Here is a 5,000-nt window from a genome sequence, read left to right as displayed (position 1 = left end):
CTCACCCCCATTACATCTCCACCATGGTATTTCCCTTATTTACATGTTTATTTATTAATATTTTTATATATTTATATTTCTTTCATGTGTGGTAATTGTGTATTATTGTTAAATTATTTATTCATATTTTTACTTCTCTGATCTTTTAATGTATTTATTTATTTTAATCTTCCCATGTTGGAGATGTACCCTATATCCTTTCCCCCCCCCCCCCCCCCCCACAGGCAGACGAGGCCCATTTTTTCGACTCCCGATCATACGGCTGACTTTGAATCGCGTTATTTGGCATAATTTTACACATTTTCCACTTTTGCATGTTTTTACATTTTAAAGCACTTATTACTTAATTAATTTTTTTAAAGCACTTATCTACTTATTTATTTATCTTTTTAAAGTTTTAGATGTAGGTTGTGTGTATCTACATTTATTATATGTTAAATTATCTTTTTATATAACTTATATCAGTGTTTTAATTTTATTTATACTTATTTATATATTTGTTGGGGAATTACTGTGTGATTGTGCTTTTATTCCTTTGGCCCCTTGTTTGCCTGCCTTTTAACCTCCCTTCCCCTTTTAGCATCTCCTCTCCGTCTGTCCCGCTGGCGGTTGCTCTGCTGTCCGGCTGTTTTTAATCAAATTGTTTCAATTGCTTTTTATCCTCAGGGTTTTTATTAAAGCCTTTTTAAAGGACAGCCCCCTTGTGCCAGTGCCCCTCGTGGCCCTCTTAGGAGGGCCACGAGTGTTTAAGTCAGTGTAATACTGGTTTAAATCAGTCTAATACTGGTTTAAGTCAGTCTAATACTGGTTTAAGTCAGTCTAATACTGGTTTAAGTCACTCTAATACTGGTTTAAGTCACTCTAATACTGGTTTAAGTCAGTCTAATACTGGTTTAAATCAGTCTAATACTGGTTTAAGTCAGTCTAATACTGGTTTAAGGCAGTCTAATACTGGTTTAAGTCAGTCTAATACTGGTTTAAATCAGTCTAATACTGGTTTAGGTCAGTCTAATACTGGTTTAAATCAGTCTAATACTGGTTTAAGTCACTCTAATACTGGTTTAAATCAGTCTAATACTGGTTTAAATCAGTCTAATACTGGTTTAAGTCAGTCTAATACTGGTTTAAGTCACTCTAATACTGGTTTAAATCAGTCTAATACTGGTTTAAGTCACTCTAATACTGGTTTAAGTCAGTATAATACTGGTTTAAGTCAGTCTAATACTGGTTTAAATCAGTCTAATACTGGTTTAAGTCACTCTAATACTGGTTTAAGTCAGTATAATACTGGTTTAATGCAGTCTAATACTGGTTTAAATCAGTCTAATACTGGTTTAAATCAGTCTAATACTGGTTTAAATCAGTCTAATACTGGTTTAAGTCAGTCTAATACTGGTTTAAATCAGTCTAATACTGGTTTAAGTCACTCTAATACTGGTTTAAGTCAGTATAATACTGGTTTAATGCAGTCTAATACTGGTTTAAATCAGTCTAATACTGGTTTAAATCAGTCTAATACTGGTTTAAATCAGTCTAATACTGGTTTAAGTCATTCTAATACTGGTTTAAATCAGTCTAATACTGGTTTAAGTCAGTCTAATACTGGTTTAAGTCAGTCTAATACTGGTTTAAGTCACTCTAATACTGGTTTAAATCAGTCTAATACTGGTTTAAGTCAGTCTAATACTGGTTTAAATCAGTCTAATACTGGTTTAAGTCACTCTAATACTGGTTTAAGTCACTCTAATACTGGTTTAAGTCAGTCTAATACTGGTTTAAGTCAGTCTAATACTGGTTTAAATCAGTCTAATACTGGTTTAAGTCAGTCTAATACTGGTTTAAGTCAGTCTAATACTGGTTTAAGTCAGTCTAATACTGGTTTAAGTCAGTCTAATACTGGTTTAAGTCAGTCTAATACTGGTTTAAATCAGTCTAATACTGGTTTAAATCAGTCTAATACTGGTTTAAATCAGTCTAATACTGGTTTAAATCAGTCTAATACTGGTTTAAGTCATTCTAATACTGGTTTAAATCAGTCTAATACTGGTTTAAGTCAGTCTAATACTGGTTTAAGTCAGTCTAATACTGGTTTAAGTCACTCTAATACTGGTTTAAATCAGTCTAATACTGGTTTAAGTCAGTCTAATACTGGTTTAAATCAGTCTAATACTGGTTTAAGTCACTCTAATACTGGTTTAAGTCACTCTAATACTGGTTTAAGTCAGTCTAATACTGGTTTAAGTCAGTCTAATACTGGTTTAAATCAGTCTAATACTGGTTTAAGTCAGTCTAATACTGGTTTAAGTCAGTCTAATACTGGTTTAAGTCAGTCTAATACTGGTTTAATGCAGTCTAATACTGGTTTAAGTCAGTCTAATACTGGTTTAATGCAGTCTAATACTGGTTTAAGTCAGTCTAATACTGGTTTAATGCAGTCTAATACTGGTTCATGGCAGTCTAACACAGTCTCTGAGTCTGAATTTAAAGGTAAAGCCAGCTGTGGTGTTTGTAGCAGTAGTAGAAGTATTCACAGTAATATGTGCAGTACCTCCAGTTGTGTACAGGCTCCCAGCTCTTCAGGAACCTCACTTAGTCTGTTTCTGTAGGCGAATAGAACTCTGAGTCTCCTCAGCTGACCGATCTCTGCTGGCAGGCTGCTGAGCTGCACACAACAACAAACAACAACAAACAGTAATAAACATCAGATTTCATGAAACATCTCAATAAAGAAAGTATGACCATTCAAGTTCAACTCCAAGACTTTCTGTGATGCATATATATGGACACAGGACAGAAACTGGATCCTGGTGGATCACAGGAGGGATTATAATCTTTATTTATCCAGAGGACAGAGCAGCTGCTGGGGGGGAGGCTGCCTTGCTCACGGGCACACTGACCTGAACCTGTAAAGACTCAACCAGCTGTATGAAGATCAACAACAAAAAGTATAAAAGTAGAAGAACTTCTCAGACCAGAGACGGCCTGAAGTAAATATATACGATATACTCTATGTAATGCAGTAAAAAGTATTTTTGCAATATTTTAATTTGAATTGAAAGTATCATGAAATAAAAATACTCAAGTAAGGTACAAGTATGTCAAATTAGTTGAGTACATGTACTGACTGAAGAAGAATACTGTGTTTTGGTGTATAATGTAAATAGTAGACGACCCACAATAGAACCCTGTGGAACGAGTCTGTTTTCATCTATTTGTATGTTTTCGATGGGATTCTTTGATTCCTACTTCATATTTTTAAATACTTTGTTTATCGTCATTATGAGGAGGACCGGCAGATGGAGGTTTACCTGGTTCCCCCACAGGTTGAGAACCACCAGGTTGGAGAGCAAAGCCAGCTGAGGAGGAAGAACCTTTAGACTGTTGAGAGACAAATTCAGCTTCTCCGACTCCAACAGCTCCCATAGTTCCTCTGGGACGTCCTGCAGGATCAGAGGCAGACGTATACTCTTAGAAATAAAGGTGAGAACCCTTTTATATTTTAATGGTTCTTCTCGGAACCCTCTCTGGGAGTTCTATCCAGAAACTTTCCACCTTCCTAAGTTGCTAACTAGAACCCGGTGGGCTCTACTGAGAACCCTTTTACATTCCAAATATACATCTAGAACCCATGTAGGGTTCCTTGTGACACTCTTAAAGGGCCGGTGTTAATCAACCCACAACAGATCTCATCATCAGATGATTTTAAAATAGAGGAAATATGGATATGAGACGATTGATGAAGTAAGTTTTGCTAACAATCATTTGATCTGCCCATTAGTTTCTTGAATAATAAAGTAACTGTTTATCCAATAACATGTCAGACAATATGAGGAATAAATATTTTTTATGGACCAACAATCCGAATGATGAGTTATCTATGAGAGAGATGAAGGAACCTGATCGTACCTTCAGTCCTCTATGAGACAGACTCAGCACGTTGTAACCAAACTGTCTCACGGTGAATCGGCGGATTCTGTCTGCTGACGTCAGACTGTCCTCCCTCACAGCGCTCCTCCTCTTCTCCTCCTTCACCTCCCTTTACACACTCTTCCTCCCATCCTCCTCCTCCTCAAACAGAGCTTTAAGATCCAGATGTTTCTCTGCTGTTCACATGTGTCCACATGTATTATTCTGATGTCCAGATGTTACTAGACTCTCACATCCAGATGATCAGACTCAGTTCAGATGAAGTCCTGCAGGATCAAAATGAAGACTTTAAATCTCTCCTCAAAAACTTTACTAGCAAAGAACAGAGTACCTGAACTGGTAGCGAACAGAGTACCTGAACAGGTAGCGAACAGAGTACCTGAACAGGTAGCGAACAGAGTACCTGAACAGGTAGCGAACAGAGTACCTGAACAGGTAGCGAACAGAGTACCTGAACAGGTAGAGAACAGAGTACCTGAGCAGGTAGAGAACAGAGTACCTGAGCAGGTAGAGAACAGAGTACCTGAGCAGGTAGTGAACAGAGTACCTGAGCAGGTAGTGAACAGAGTACCTGAACAGGTAGCGAACAGGTAGAGAACAGAGTACCTGAACTGGTAGCGAACAGAGTACCTGAACAGGTAGCGAACAGGTAGAGAACAGAGTACCTGAACAGGTAGCGAACAGAGTACCTGAACAGGTAGTGAACAGAGTACCTGAGCAGGTAGCGAACAGAGTACCTGAACAGGTAGCGAACAGAGTACCTGAACAGGTAGTGAACAGAGTACCTGAGCAGGTAGCGAACAGAGTACCTGAACAGGTAGCGAACAGAGTACCTGAGCAGGTAGTGAACAGAGTACCTGAGCAGGTAGTGAACAGAGTACCTGAACAGGTAGCGAACAGGTAGAGAACAGAGTACCTGAACTGGTAGCGAACAGAGTACCTGAAGAGGTAGCGAACAGGTAGAGAACAGAGTACCTGAACAGGTAGCGAACAGAGTACCTGAACAGGTAGTGAACAGAGTACCTGAGCAGGTAGCGAACAGAGTACCTGAACAGGTAGCGAACAGAGTACCT

General features: G+C 38.2%; 1 pseudogene across 1 annotated transcript in view; it reads right to left on the bottom strand.

The window, feature by feature from the left end:
• Positions 1 to 4,058, bottom strand: part of LOC306794376 — a 5,214-nt pseudogene extending 1,156 nt beyond the window's left edge. Inside the window, exons 1-3 of the transcript XR_013773208.1 lie at positions 3,907 to 4,058; positions 3,309 to 3,440; positions 2,549 to 2,662 (exon numbers count right to left, since the gene is read on the bottom strand). The product of XR_013773208.1 is annotated as an uncharacterized misc_RNA (transcript). The remainder of the gene's footprint in view (positions 1 to 2,548; positions 2,663 to 3,308; positions 3,441 to 3,906) is intronic.
• Positions 4,059 to 5,000: the final 942 nt, after the last annotated feature.

Source organism: Melanostigma gelatinosum, assembly GCF_949748355.1.
Source record: "Melanostigma gelatinosum genome assembly, chromosome: 20".
In the NCBI taxonomy this organism is placed as follows: Eukaryota; Metazoa; Chordata; class Actinopteri; order Perciformes; family Zoarcidae; genus Melanostigma; species Melanostigma gelatinosum.
The sequence above is the reverse complement of the archived record's forward strand: the minus strand, read 5'-3'. Positions and strand labels throughout refer to the sequence as shown.